Raw genomic sequence first — 13,812 nt, 5'->3', positions numbered from 1 at the left:
GAACAAGGAAAAAAGAGGCCAAGTGTCTCACCTATAAAACAAAATGACTGTTTTCTGAATAGTCTCACACAGATAAACATTTGCAGGGAATACCTTTTCCTTCAAAACAAACGTCACAGACTGTGTTTTTCTTTACTGATTGTATTTGAGTAGAAACTCAGATTAAAATGGCATCAGTGCTCATAAAATGATTTAACTGTAAAAGTAGGTGTAGTGGATCACTTTGCATAGATCTAGATAAAAGTGCTGTAAGCAAAGACTACAGTGGTCATTGAGCAGCTGTTCCTATAATGTGAATCTGGGATAAAGGCACAGATTATTTGTTTGCCTTTGTTTCCTGGTTCTTTCTTTCTTATCCAAATGGAAAAAGAGAGCATAAAAGTACTGTTTACAAGCAGCTTATCTATCTCATTGTGCCCACTATCATAAAATCTTGGTTGACTGAGCACTGAGCCATCTACCACTCGAAATTGAACCTGTGTGGGACAACAACAAAGTCCAGTATACTAAGTTTCAGTGCAGTTTTTTCTGTGGAAGATGTAAATCTAAATAGATGTCCTATTGTATGCATAATATACCACTGAACTTTATAAAACAACTTCTAAAAGCAAATTTCGATTTATTTTAGATTTTCTCAAATCCAAACAGTGCTAAAAGCATGCACACAGTCAAATATTTTTCATACGAGGTGCTGAAGGTTCTGCAATGTTCTGTCAGTGCGCCCCAGGGCAGCTGTGGCTACAATGTAGCTGCCATCACCAGTGTGTGAATGTGTGAATGATGTATCTGTGGCTTTTTGTCACACTTGGAAACCACGGTGTTGTGCAGCTATTTGCCTTGTTGCAGGGTTTTTAAAAAACTGCAGTTTTGATTTTAGTGAAAGACACCGTCTCATGACTCATTGAGTGCCGCGACTGACGAGCCAATCCGTGGCCTGCAGTCTGACGATGTCACATTTCCTGACTGCTTGGAACCCCGACTAAGTCGTCCTGTAGCCCACATCATAATGTTTCCATCTCTCTGCTTGACTGCGGGGATGCTATTTTTTGCATCACACTCCTATTTCAAAAGGTCAGTTAAAGCCACATAATTGGAATTTGGTTTCATCTCCCCACAGCACTTTCTCCAAAGTCTTCCCTGAATCATTTAGATGTTCACTGGCACTTGAGATGGGCCTATACATGTTTCTCCTTGAACAGGTAGCTACCCTATGTTAGCCTAGCTTTCTATCACTGATGCTCTGTGTGTATTGTTATGGTTCAAAATATGGGGATGGAGACAAGAGACAAGAGAAAAAAACCACAATAACAACACTGGTCCGGCCGGGTTAAGTCAAACGATGATTTTAATGATCACACGCGTGGGAGATGGACACTGATGCAGACAGCCTCAGATCTCAAAATGGTGGAGCATTGCTCAAACTCTTATAGCCTCTGGTTCTCCCACCTTATCATAAAAGCCTAAACATTCACATGCTTTTCTCTCACACGGCGCCTAAGCTACGACCTTGGCTCCCCGTTTATCTGCTCCTGCTGAGTTGGGGCAGAAAACTCCAGCATGCTCTGTTCTCTTCTAATCAGACAAATAAGGCGATGGCTTTCTGCAGCAGTATTATGCATCATAAAACAATATCATTCATCCACAATAAATCAGCAGTCTAATGTAATGCAAATCAGTTTAACTAATGCAATAGTTGTCAGCTTCTTCTAATTCAGGAGAATAATGCAAACTAAAACTACATAATAATTCACAATCTTTAGTTAGGGGTATAACATGGCATAAAATAATATTATAATCTAACAGTATGCTGCTGCCTCTCTCTCATGTTACTTAAAAAATTAACCCCACAGCTTCAATAACCGTATCTAAAAATCTCTCAGTGAAAGTTACGGTTGTAGGTTTGGAAACATTTTGGGGTAGCCAGTGTTAAATAGAGACAGGGCCACATTCTTTATCTAGTCATTGTAATGAAAGAAGCACATTAAAAACTATATGAGAGTTTGCTTTTAACAAGCATGTAATGACTCTACTTAGTTTAGGTAGTCTTAGGGAGTCAAACTGAAAGTAGCATTTTGTGGATGTTTTCCCTGCTGCCCGATCCCATCAGTCTCTTAAAGCATCATTTTTTATGCGCCCTGGTGTGACAGTGGTTTCATGGCGCTACAGGTTACCTGAGCACATCAGGTATATTACGGTTGAAAACGAGTGCCCGGCCTTCCAGTGGGTGTTCGACCCCTCGTGCACAGCTCAGGAGTCTAAACGACCCAGCAGTTATGGACATGTGTGTTTTTGGTGTGCTGTCCCTCGTTCTCCCTGCTTGCAGGTATATCTGTGTGTGTGTGTGGATGCCGGAGTTTCTGAGAGCACCTGTTTACAGGCACCTTCAGGCCTGGTGGGTGTGGCCCTGCCAGGTGGTTGGCCACACTTGAAGACCATCACACAGCTGATCAAGCCTTGTCAGAGGAGCTACTTGAGAATGCGGTGGCGCTCTCTCTGACGCTGGATCATTGCGTGACTTCACGTTAGTCTCTCGGCCAGTCAGTACGGATAGTCTGCCGCATTGTATGTGTCTTACGGCTGCCTGTTTGTTATCTCCCCAGGAGAAGCGTGGAGACGAGAGGGCAGCGAGCACGGGGTGCTCAGACACTGAGGAGCGGAGACAAGGAACACTAGCACTGGGAAGAGGACATTTCACGGGAGTCGGGAACGCACTGCGGATTTATTGTTATTTTCCATTCACTGTAAATAAACGCACTGCTTGCATTCAGAGCTCCGTGCCTGGCTCCTCCTTCCTCACATCCCCACGGTTGACGCTGGCCAACCGTGACAAATAGCTTTTCTTAGATTCATTATTAGTTCAACATTGACAAATAGTAGTTGACTAATATCAGGAGCCAAAAAGAAAACAAAAAACAAACTAAATAAATATTTCAGACGCTGAAAATAAATTATTACGGTTGTTTAAAGACGTCTTCTACACCTACTCTTCCAGACGACCGACACATGCTTCAACCACTGCAGGTTAACCAGCCACTCATCAGTAAAGCAAAAACTAAATGTAAATGTCCTCATGTGGAAAAGACTGAAACACAACTCCCATATATCACTAATGTAACAGATCCATTTAGGGAGAGTGAGAACACTAGGCTGGATGTGTTTTAATGCAGGAACATTCATCATGTCTTCAGTTCAACAAATCATTTACATTGAATATGTGAGCTGGATGGTTACACGACACAATGTGATTGTCAACAATAACTGCAATGAACGCTGGTTTGAGGGCGGAGTCAAGGAGGCCATTTACGTGAAAAGGGAAAGACCCTCTCTGAATCAAGGAGGGGGCCTAAGGGTACATCTGTCACCATCTTACAATGCTGTGATTGCAGCCGTTCTCCAACTCTCTGTGAATGGTACTCAGGACCATTGATCAGTGGTTGTTGATCAATGGTCATGAGAATTTGCATAATCATGATTAAGGAACTGACCTCCCAGCCCATTGTTCCTTCAGTCGGCTGGTTTCTCTGACTGAAAACGCTACGTCCAGAAGAACAGAATCAACTTTTGGAGATTTACTTCCCTGATGATTGAGCACGCATCAAGACCTTTTAATCAGGCCAACAAATATCTTGTACTCAATTTTAGCAGCAGCCATTGTGACACTGATGATAAAACTTGTGTAAAAGTGCGAAGCTGTAAAAAAGTAATTATAAAAAAGCGTTTTTGTAGCTGAATGTTACTGGATAGCTGTTTCATCTGTAACACATCAAAATAACCTGCTAAGGTTTAATAGGCTATAAGGAACACACTCACTTCCTGAGCCCTGGGCAATAAGAGACGTTTTGTGTTTTATGATTTATTGATATGTTTGATCCTTTCTGACCTGCGTTAATGAAGCAGTCATTAGAGCACCATGTCCGCTAGAATAGTTCTGTAGTTTGATGCTTGAGTCGTTGCAGACTTGTTGAAACTCCCTCACCCGTCAAAGCAGCGTCTTTGTTATTCGAGTCCAGCAGATGGCAGTGTTTCACTGTCTGACGGCTGTCTGAAGCTTCAGCTGGATTATCCGTTTTCATGTTTTATTAGAGGTTTGTGTGTGTGTGTGTGTGTGTGTGTGTGTGTGTGGGGGGGGGTTTAGCCACGAGTTGTCCACGATAAAGCATATTGAATGGCCTGTCTAATATTGTTAGAATTCTCCTTTGGGTTAGTTTCATTACTCAATCGGGACATTTATTTGGAAAAAGAAAAAAAGAGGGAAAAAAAGAAAAAAAAAAGAAAAGAATTAAAAATAAATAAATCCTCATAGTTTACATTTACAAATATCAATACTGAATGTTACGTCCCTCTGCAGCTTCTAATCGTCTCAGTGTTTTCAGCTGGTGCTAATTGGCCACACCTAGTCAGGTGTGGATAAAAGCATACCTGAGGCAAGCTTCCTGGCAGTGCACTAGTCTTTGCCTTGGTGGCACCAGCCATTTTAGCCAACCTGGTTTTCCATTTTAGGATGAAACCTCTTCTCACCCACACTCTGCTATTCATCTCTGTTTTTATGTTGCGGCTTTTGAGCCGGGTCGTAACACTGAAGATTACAAAGATCAACATTAAGACCAGTCTGTGCATTCAAAGCAGTGACAGAAAAGAGTGTGGGGCATTAACCCCCACTCACTTCACAGTTCACGTTCACAGCGAGCTTCGTCGAAATTTACAATGAGACCCTGAGGGACCTTGTGTTCACCGGCAAGTCCAGCAAGAGACCTGAGCATGAGATCCGCAAGACAGCCAGCAACGAATTGACAATCACTAATCTCACCTATGAGCGGGTCTCCAATGAGGATCAGGTACAGCAGACAGACATCTGTAGCTCAGAACAAATTAATTTCAAATCTGCTGACAAATTGTTACCAAACTTTGAAAATACATCAAACTTTATCGATGCTCTATGTTTTAAAATGTTCCCTCGTCCTCTCAGGTTCTCCGTCTGATTGCTTTGGCCAATCAGAATCGCTCCACTGGCCAGACAGCCCAGAATGACCGCTCGTCTCGCTCCCACTCAGTCTTCCAGCTGGATATTGAGGGAGTTAATGCCGGCAGGGATGTCAAGTGCAAATGTATCACACTGGAAGTACCAGCATCAGGAATGTGGCTTCTTCTTTTTGGATCTATAATATTTAGTCTGGTTAGTTATTGTTACTGTAACCAGTGCAAAATCTGCTCTGATGACTCAACGTTAATGTTTGAGCCCCTGAGCGCTAAAAGAAGTGTTTTGTAAAGTATTAAAACTACCTTTAATGGAAGGAAAAACGGATCACTGCTTCCTATAAGAGTTGGTTTTCTCTGTGTGTGTAGCCACTCTGTGCCTGGTGGACTTGGCTGGCAGTGAGCGAATGGTGAAGAGCCAGTCTCAGGGTGACCGTTTCAAAGAGATGACCGCCATCAACAGCTCACTGTCCAACCTGGGCGTCGTTATCGCCGCTCTGGCCAAAAAGGTCTGCAGCTGCAGTTTCTGTAGTCTTAGATGTCACACCTGCTTTCTTTACATTTACAGTATTAATGATTTTTTTGGCCTTTGTGTTCCAGGAGACTTACGTAGCTTACAGGAACTCGAAGCTCACGTACCTCCTTCAGGGATGTTTGGGGGGGAAACGGCAAAACGTGAGTTTGTTGACATCACAAATCTTTATAATGACGACACATAAAACTGAAGGAATTTATCCCCAAAAAATATTTAACAGCGTTTGATCTCATCACTTCAGATTGTGACTGTTTATTCGTTGGCACTAATTTTGGATGTCTTTATTTGCAGCTTGATGTTTGTTAACATTGCTCCGGAGCCCGACAGCTTTGGGGAAACTCTGAACTCATTGAGGTTTGCCAGCAAGGTCAGTGCAGTCTTGTTTCCAGTGTTCATTGGACAGAGTACATTAATGATGTCCTTACATCAGCTGTTTATGGTAAACCAAAGCCATACTCCATATCCATTTTAATACCTTGGTGTGTAATTCATACTCACATTTTGTCTGAAGAGTAGGGATGTTCCTGGCGTCTTATTTACTAGTCGACTAATCGAGGGGGAAATAATTAGACTAACCAACTAATGTAAAACTAAGGAACATTCAGATATTGAGTTGATTTTCAGAACTGATTAATAGAAACTGTCAAACTAGACGCAGAGGTATCTTAAACCATTTATCACATTCTGTTAAATACAAATGAAAATGCGTTACTACAAAAGATGTTCTATTAAAATATGACAATCATTTGAGAATCTAAAAGTACGTCTAAGTGTGGCGAGAATGATTCAGGTAATACATTATACAGCCGTTTTCTAGTCAGGTTGTGGGGGCAGCAGGAAGGACTACTCCTGACCACAGCTGATAGATGTAAACTGGCTAGCATGACCAAGGATGCTGGGGCCTCCTACTGGTAGGACGTGCCCAGCTGGAACAGCCTCCTGGCCAAGGTGGCTGTCACCTTTTGATGTGAAGGAGTAGTGACTCTACTCTGAGCCCCTCCCCCATTGACTTAACTGCTCTCCTAAAGGAGAGGTTTTCCACCTCTCAGGAAACTAATTTCCTCTGCGTGTATCTGCGATCTCAGTGTTAACAAGAAGATCAGGGTAGATTAATAGATTTATGGGGTTTCTCAACAACAGTGCACCATCTGGTGGTAGATCGCTGCCTAACATTTAGAACACAATGTACCAGCATTGGGCATCAATTAAAATGTTAACAATTAGATTGAACGACTGGTAAGTCTGATACAGACTAGTGACAATTAGTCGACTAGTCACATAAATCCCTGAGAGCCCACAGAAGTGGCCTGCACCATGTGCGTGGCTTGCTTTGCAGTCTAACCCTCAGTAGGACCTACAGCCATTTTTCATCCCCAGCGTTTTTTAATATTAGGCCATTTTCACTGTGTTGAATAGAATATAGCCAAACCTTCCGACCCTTTTTTTTTCTTTTTTCTTTAGAATTGCAGTCTCCGTTTATTAGATTAGCTTAAAGTGGCTAAGCTACAAACCGCCATCCACATGAGGTCCTAGAGCCATAAATCGCCCCATTGAAACCCATTATAAACGCTATTTTTCACTGCAGAATCATTACCATTAACGTATGGGTGATGGCTTCTGTTTCGGTTCCGTGTTGGACAAGGGGCCTTAGAATTGTAATTTTTTTTATTTGGCCACCGGGTGGCGCCCTTGTTCCACATGTGACGCCTGCTGGAACATAGACCTTTTCCAGCGGGCTGCTCGAGACATACACCCGGGAAAGGCAGACTCATTCCCCGAGTGCAGCAGCAGCTTGGCCCGCTGCTCGTTCGGGACCATTTTCTGCCCTTAGGGCTGTTAGAGGGTGCATTTTGACCTTTATATTTAAAAATAAATAAAATAAAGGTCTCTCTGCCTAAAAGAAAAAAATTTGTGTCTGTCTCATTCTAAGTTTAGATAAAAGCCTTCCCTCTTTGAAGTACACCCTGCAATGCAAACAAATCTAACATGAAAACAAGAATAAAAAACAAATTAGACTTTATTTTGTCGCCAACCTCAGCTTGTTTATGCAGGTGCAGGCAGGAGAGGTTATAAGAATAAGCCGTAGCGCGGGAGTAGGCATTTTCACGATGGCACGGTACCGAGGAAGTAGTGGACATCCTGATGCGCTCTGACAGCGAGGATCTCTCCTCTTCATCTGCCGAGAGTGACTCTGATTCCGGGGGTGACACGGATGATTCGTCTCTCGACACTGATCACCAGGAGTCGTCCTCTGATTTTTCTTCTGAAGATGAGAACGAGGGGAGGACGCCGGAGGAAGCAGCGGCGTGGACCTCCAAAGATGGGAAGAAATGGTCCGCAACAAATGCCGAGACGCTGCGCTACGTCGCAGCACCCACGGGGCTTATTCCGGGACCGACCCACTACGCCGTAGCCCGAATTACGGACCCACTCTCCAGCTTCAGGTTGTACATAACTGATGGGATTATACAGCATATAGTTGCAATGACAAACCTTCAGGGCAGACGCTACATCTCATTCTGGAGAGATTTAGATAGCAACGAAATGCTCGCTTATGTGGGGCTGCTAATTTTGTCCGGTGTATACCGGTCAAAGCACGAGGCCATCGCCAGCCTTTGGAGTGAGAAAACGGGAAGGAAGATTTTCCGTGCCTCAGTGGCTGAGAAAAGATTTTGTCACATAACCAGAGCGCTCCGATTTGATGACAAACTCACCCGACCTGCACGACGTGCGGACAAATTGGCTCCCATTCGGCAGATATGGGACATGTGGGCACACCGCCTGGGGATGTTGTTTAGTCCAGACCGGGACCTTACGGTGGATGAGCAGCTGGTACCGTTCAAGGGAAGGTGCAGTTTCCGCCAGTATATCCCCAAAAAGCCTGCGAAATGCGGCATAAAGGTCTGGGCAGCATGCGATGTCAAGACATCATACGCCTGGCGGCTGCAGGTTTACACCGGGAGAGCAGCGGGCGAACCGGCCGAGGTAAACCAGGGGATGAGGGTCGTCCAGCAGATGACTGACGGGCTCCATGGGCATGTCGTCACAGTCGACAATTTTTTTTCACCTCATCTGAACTGGCAGAGGAACTCCTCAAAAATAAAATGGCTCTGGTCGGCACAATCAGCCAGAACAAAAAAGGAATCCCACCCGTTTTGCGCCAGATGAGAGGGAGAGCCGTCTACTCCTCGATCTTTGCCTTTTCAGCGAAACAGACCCTAGTGTCGTACATTCCCCGACGGGGCAGGAATGTGCTTTTATTGAGCACGAAACATCGCAGGCCGGAGGTCAACGATGACGAGAGAAAAAAGCCAGCGATCATCACAGACTACAATCGATGCAAAGGAGGTGTCGACAACCTTGATAAGGTGGGTGTCATTACGCATCAGTTACGCACACCTTTATTCATTTTTCTTCATATATTCTTGTGTAAAATATACAGAGGTTTTATGTTGTTTATTTTTTGTTAGGTTGTCGGCACCTACTCCTGCAGGAGACGGACCAATCGATGGCCAATGGCCCTTTTTCATCACATCATAGACGTCTCCCTCTACAACGCCTTCATGCTGTGGACCTCCGTGGATCAGGCCTGGCATCAGCAGAAGCCACACAGGAGGAGGATGTTCATTGAAGAGGTGGGAGAAGGCCTGATCACGCCCCATTTGTCACAAAGACAGCGTCTTCCCCGCTCATCAGCCGCTGCTGAGTTAGTAAGAGATGCGCAGGATGGTGCTGCTGCAGGCCCCTCTGGAGTGACAAATCCCAAGGGCAGGAAGCTCTGTGAGCTCTGTGTTGGGAAAAGGAGGCGAGTGGGAAACACATGCAGCAAATGTGGAAAATTCAGCTGCCGAGCCCACAGCAAATTTGTCTGCAGCCACTGCTCTACCTGAGCAAGACATTTACCCCCCAGCCACACACACGCCCCCCACCCTCTCACTGCTTTCTCACTTTCTCACACTCTCTTTCTCTCTCATACATTTCCCCATTCCCAACAACAATATACATAATTACATTTACCATATACATGTTCTTGTTCATTGTTGAAAAATAAATGTTTATTTGGTTCAAACTGATCTTGTATTTTTATTTACATAATGCTTTTTATTTGATTTTAGATGGCAACAAGGTAATATGCATTTATTGGGGCAAGAGTGAAAAACGTTCTCCTGCAAAAAAAACTAACGGCCGATCAAAATGAAGGTCAGTAGTAATTTTTAGACCATCCAAAGGCCTAATTAAAAGTACAATAAAATATAACTTTCAAATGTATTTTATGGAAAATATTTAATTTTTTCATTTTTTTTGCCAAAAAAGGCAGTGTGCTCATGTGACAAAACCGGGATATAAAAGGTTAAAATCGCGAAATATAATTAAAACTTTATATGAATATTTCAAGGAGAAGTAGGTCTAAAATATTGGCTAATTTAAAGTGGAAAAATATTAATGTATAATCTTTTTATAGCACTTTTTATGGCGTGGTCGATTTTTGGCTCTAGGTCTTCATAAGGGGTACTTTTTTTTTTTTTTTTTTTTTAGGACTTACCAAGGGTTAACCACCAAAACACTCGTCTGCAGTGGAATTTCTTTGAGCTAATCGATTCATTTCATCTTCTAATTAATGTGGAAAATGGTGGCAAAGGTGGATGAAATGAGTGATTCCTAGAGTTACATTTTATTGCCTTTTTTCTTTCCTTTTCTTAAAGTTATGAAGGCATCTTGGATGCCATTTCAGTGAGTGGGGGTTAATGCCCCACACTCTTTTCTGTCACTGCTTTGAATGCACAGACTGGTCTTAATGTTGATCTTTGTAATCTTCAGTGTTACGACCCGGCTCAAAAGCCGCAACATAAAAACAGAGATGAATAGCAGAGTGTGGGTGAGAAGAGGTTTCATCCTAAAATGGAAAACCAGGTCGGCTCAAATGTTCTGTGAGTCATAGGAGTCTACTAACATTTCCATGATAGAACAAGGCTGCAACCTTTGTACACTATATAAGGCAAAGAACTAATTAGCCTCATTTTGTTTTCATTCTGAGGCTTGTTTTTTTTAGCACATACAAACAACTCTTCTTATGAGAATATTAGGACGCGTCTTGTATATATGATCGGCTCGCACATGGCCCGAAGATTGGTTTACCTTCTGCCATGTTGAGGCCAAAAACCCTGAGGACAGAAAAAAACAAATGGTAGGTTGTCTCTGTGTGAGAGACGTTGGCATTATACCCGATATTTTTAAAAAAATGCAATGTGTGGATTTCTTTTACAGACAACATCTGCCATGTTGTGGACTGCTCAGAGTCTCCCCCTCCAGCACTGCTAATCCAGATGTTGGATCTGTGTTTCCACAAGCCCCGCGAATTCTAGAGACTTATTCATCATGAAGAAAACAAGACAGTCGATCGATCGATTATTTGCGCAAGGGAGGCCACCATGAAAATGACCTCTAGATCCTCCTCCTCCTGCTGCCTTTATTGAGAGACCGTTCACACAAAACACGTCAGAACAAAGCCACGCCCAGACAAGGCATTGTATGTATATGTGTGAACTTCTGTAAGTGTGTGTGTGTGTGTGTGTGTGTGTGTGTGTGTGTGTGTGTGTGTGTGTGTCAGACCTCCTGCTGACCAAAGGGTCATAAACGCAGGAAGGTTACATCAAAAGAAGCACAAGGATGTGTCTGTGATAAAAGACTACAGCCCCCCACCTTGATCCTCGAGAATCTGGGGGGAAGCACAGTGGAATTTCTTTCATCAGAGTTAAAACAATGTACAAATGGTAAACATAAAAATGACAAACATTTAACAATTCACTCTAACACCAGACCCCACCGACTCCGCCCCCCTCTCCAGGATGCTCACAGGACTCTGCAGGATCACACCCGTCTGAGGAAACGGAACTCAACATTAAACTCACAACCTTCCACCTGCTGTCGATGGCACTGAATGAGTATGTGCAGGAGATATGTTATGGATGCCAATCCGGTCACCCCAGCCAGTTACAACACAGTTGCCTGTTTGAGCTGCCTGTGTTTTTCTTCGAGACCTGCTATGATGAGGTGATGGAAAAGCTCCGGACGCCCCGATTCATCCCGGCCATCCGTCTGTTTGCTCATACAGTGTCAGTGAGGCTGAAGCACAAATCATCAGCACTGCAGAGCGTCTTCTGTGTGAACTGAGATCAGTGCCGCACATTGTTTGCACCACTGATGAGAATGTCGGATACCTGCTAAATACCAATCATCACACCCGCGGAGTTAAATCAGCGCTGCTCCACATGATTGGAAACTACTGGTCTGGGAGACACAAGATTTAATGCACATCTGTTATAAAAACCTTACTGTGCACTACACAGAAAATGAAATAAAAACCTATGCTAACACTTTTTTCTGGTCATTTGTGTTTGTTTGGTCAGAGTGATTATGGAAAACACGCTGAGAAAAATATATCACAACCCTGCACACCCAGGGGGTTTAGGAAGTGTAAAGAAGCTCCGTATCGCTGTCAGTGAGGCAACAGGCTTAAAGCCGTCATTACCTGACGTGGAGCGTTTTTAAAAGGAGATGACACATATACTCTTCATAAACCTGCAAGGATAGAGGACACAGAAATGCAAGGATACAGAAATGCAAGGATACAGAAATAGAGTTTTGGTTAACGGGACTGACAAACAGTTTCAAGCTGATTTGGTTGACATGCGTGAATATTCTGCGGATGATGATAATGTTAGGTACTTATTGACATGCATAGATGTGTTTTCTAAGTATGCATGGGTTAGGTGCCTTGAAACCAAGACAGGACAGGCTGTTGCTGAGGCTTTTGGTGATATTCTGAGAGAGGGCCGTGTGCCTGAAAAACTCCAAACAGATTTAGGGAAGGAATTTTATAATAAACATTTAAAAAACTAATGGAGCAGCATAACATCACACATTTTTCAACCTTTAGTGAAATGAAATCATGTGTGGTAGAGCGTTTTAACTGCACCTTAAAGGGGAAAATGTGGAAATACTTAACATCAGTTAACTCGCCAAGATATGTTAATGTGATCCAAGATCTTGTACAGTCCTATAACCTGTCTTATCACAGCTCTATCAAAATGACCCCCACCGAGGTGTGCAAAGATAATGAGAAAGCAGTCTTTAACACCCTGTACAAAATGAAACCCCAAAAACCGGTGACTTTTAAATTTAATGTGGGCGATACAGAGAGAATATCTAAACTACGAGGCATATTCTGAAAGGGTTACCATCAGACCTACACAGACGAGTACTTTACCATAAAGGAGCGTTTAGGAAGAGACCCTCCCGTATACAAACTAGAGGATCTCACAGGAGCTGCGGTGAAAGGTGTATTTTATGAATACACAGCAGGTGACTATTGACAAAAACAAAAGGTTTCAAATAGAGAAAATACTTGGCAGAAAAAAAGAGGCACTTGGCACTTGAGTTTCCGAGCATTTTTATCCTGAGGTTATAACACCTATTGTTTTAAATGAACCGTATGAGGTCGGTGTTATAGAATTTCAATACCCAAGACTATGGTTGTCTTTTCCACAATCAGATTCGCGAGTGGAAATTTATGATCCAGTCACAAATGGAGCATTGTCCATAACCGTGATTGAGCTGTCTGTGGGGCATTATGCATCTGTGGCGCAGATAATAAAACATTAAAACATAACACCGACATTAAAACACAATACAGTGAAGTTAGTAACCATGTTAGTGTTATGGGCCCTATAGGGGCACAGTTCTCACATTTAGAGGGAGACTGGCAGGAATCTTAGGATTCAAATCAGAAGACCCGTTTGTACTTCATTATAAAAACACATACGCACCACATCCTGCAGACGTATACGGCGGAAAATAGAACATTTTTATTTATGCAGATATTGTTGATTACCAGCTTGTGGGTGACGCCCATGCGCGGCTATTAAGAGCAATAAATATAACAGACGATGACCGTCGGGGAGCCATTCTTCAATTTGACAGCCCACACTGCACACAGGTCTCGAAATCCTTAATCGATGACATAGAAATTGATTTGATAGACGACCAAAATCAACACATACCGTTTTTCAGGCTGGTGGCGAATTGAATGGTTATATTGGGACCAGCACGCAATGTGGCGCAGGTCTGGGAGGTTTGTTCAGCAGCCTGTTTAGAATTGCTGTACCGTTGTTTAAAAAAGGAGTCAGCACAGTCAAACCCCACCTAAAAACAGCAGCATCAGGCATAGTGTCTGATGTGATATCCAACATAACCAAGCCAACATCTACTAAGCAGGATGGCAACGGCTTGTATGTGTATACACC

The 13,812-nt window shown here is 43.2% G+C and overlaps 1 protein-coding gene and 1 long non-coding RNA gene across 3 annotated transcripts in view; both read left to right on the top strand.

Annotated features, from left to right (window-relative positions):
* Positions 1 to 13,812, top strand: part of LOC309700493 (uncharacterized protein) — a 2,098,293-nt gene that overhangs the window by 1,397,494 nt on the left and 686,987 nt on the right. The gene's annotated exons all lie outside the window — the stretch shown is intronic.
* On the top strand, positions 5,018 to 11,812 carry LOC309701420. 2 transcript variants are annotated; one of them, XR_014274979.1, is made up of 5 exons: positions 5,018 to 5,105; positions 5,344 to 5,483; positions 5,575 to 5,649; positions 5,801 to 5,876; positions 10,775 to 11,812. It is a non-coding gene; the product is annotated as an uncharacterized lncRNA (long non-coding RNA). The 2 variants fall into 2 exon arrangements; XR_014274980.1 differs by having other exon boundaries at positions 5,093 to 5,173.

The sequence above is a fragment of the Aulonocara stuartgranti genome, assembly GCF_965226115.1.
Source record: "Aulonocara stuartgranti genome assembly, chromosome: 3".
In the NCBI taxonomy this organism is placed as follows: domain Eukaryota; kingdom Metazoa; phylum Chordata; class Actinopteri; order Cichliformes; family Cichlidae; genus Aulonocara; species Aulonocara stuartgranti.
The sequence above is the reverse complement of the archived record's forward strand: the minus strand, read 5'-3'. Positions and strand labels throughout refer to the sequence as shown.